Source organism: Miscanthus floridulus, chromosome 6 (assembly GCF_019320115.1).
Source record: "Miscanthus floridulus cultivar M001 chromosome 6, ASM1932011v1, whole genome shotgun sequence".
Classification (NCBI taxonomy): Eukaryota; Viridiplantae; Streptophyta; class Magnoliopsida; order Poales; family Poaceae; genus Miscanthus; species Miscanthus floridulus.
In genome coordinates, this window is record NC_089585.1 from 76,056,280 (window position 1) to 76,058,336 (window position 2,057).

Genomic DNA, 2,057 nt, shown 5'->3' on the forward strand with positions numbered 1-2,057 from the left:
TCATCTTGCGCTTGATGTGAAACACACCTGCATCTGTCTTCTGTAGCTCGATAATTCGACTCTGTAGAGTACAACTGACAGTGATGTTGTGCAGGACTGCAGGATGAAGGAGCTTTGACAAATGGACATCACTCTCAATCAACGAGTGGCAATGAGACTTTTTGCTTAAGGCATCCGCGACGACGTTTGCCTTGCCAGGGTGATAGTGCACTTGAAGGTTATAATCCTTGATCAACTCGAGCCATCTTCTCTGACGCATATTTAACTCTGGTTGAGTGAAGATGTACTTGAGACTTTTATGATCAGTGTAGATGTTGCACACATTGCCAAGCAGATAATGTCTCCAGGCCTTCAAAGCATGAACAACAGCAGCGAGTTCCAAGTCATGCGTTGGATAATTCACTTCATGCTTCCGAAGTTGGTGAGAGGTATAAGCGATGACTCTACCCTCTTGCATAAGAACACCTCCTAACCCAATACCTGATGCATCACAGAACACATCAAAAGGTTTCTCGATATCCGGTTGTGCCAAAACCGGAGCCGATGTTAGAAGAGTTCGCAGGGTATGGAAAGCCGCATCACACTCAGGAGTCCAGACAAACTTCATGTCTTTTTGCAGCAATCGAGTCATAGGCTTGGCTATTTTAGAGAAATCCGGGATGAAGCGACGATAATAGCCAGCCAACCCCAGAAAACTCCGAACCTCATGCACCGAGATGGGAGCCTTCCAGTTCAATACTTCTTGCACCTTGGTGGGATCAACCATAATTCCACCATCGGACAACACGTGTCCAAGAAAAGGTACCTCACGAAGCCAAAATTCACATTTGCTGAACTTTGCATACAGCTGGTGTTCTCGCAATCTAGTAAGAACCACCCGCAAATGTTCAACATGATCTTCTTCATTCTCAGAATAGACCAGGATATCATCTATGAATACCACCACAAATTTGTCCAACTCAGGCATAAACACTGAATTCATCAGATACGTAAAATGTGCGGGGGCATTGGTCAATCCAAAAGACATAACAAGGTATTCATACAGACCATATCTTGTAGAGAATGCAGTTTTTGGGACATCCTCAGGCCGAATTTTGATTTGATGATACCCAGATCTCAAATCAATCTTGGAAAAGACTTTTGCTTTAGATAACTGATCAAACAAGATATCTATGCATGGCAGAGGGTACTTATTCTTGATTGTAACTGCATTCAAGGGTCTATAATCTACACACATGCGTAGAGATTGATCCTTCTTCTTCACAAAGATGGCTGGGCACCCCCACGGAGATGAACTAGGGCGGATAAGGCCTTTCTGTAGCAGTTCATTCAACTGGGTCTTGAGTTCAGCTAGTTCATTGGGAGGCATTCTATATGGCCTTCTAGATATGGGAGCTGTACCAGGAAGCAACTCTATCTTGAACTCTACTTCTCGATCCGGGGGCAATCTAGGCAAATCATCGGGAAAAACATCCGGAAAGTCACACACGACAGGGATATCTGCCATAGACTTTGCTTGCACCGCATTGGTCGTGCAAGAAAGATTGATGTCCTTGGGTAACTGTACTAGAAAACCCTCCTGATTACCAGGATCTCTGAGCATGACTACTCTAGTTGACGTATCAATAAGCACTCCATGATGGCTCATCCAGTTCATTCCAATATCACATCGATACCTAGCCCCGGTAAAACTACCAAATCAACCTGATAACTTCGCCCCTCTATCTCAAATTGTACGTCCCCAACTACCAGCTTGGTTGGGATAATACCACTGGCAGCCCTAATACAATAACCCTCACCCTCAACAGTATATGTTTTCTGCATAAACTTGGATGCAAATGATGGACTAATGAAGGAATGCGAAGCACCTGAATCAAAGAGTACAACTGCGGGGTGTTGGTCAATCAGAAACTTACCGGCAGTCACTACCTCACCTGAAGGAATCTCAGTAATATTAGTGTGGTTCACTTGTCCTTGACGGCCAACCTGGTAATTATTCTTCTTAGGGTAAGGGCATTCCCTTGCCCAGTGGCCTGTCTTATTGCAGTTCCAGCACG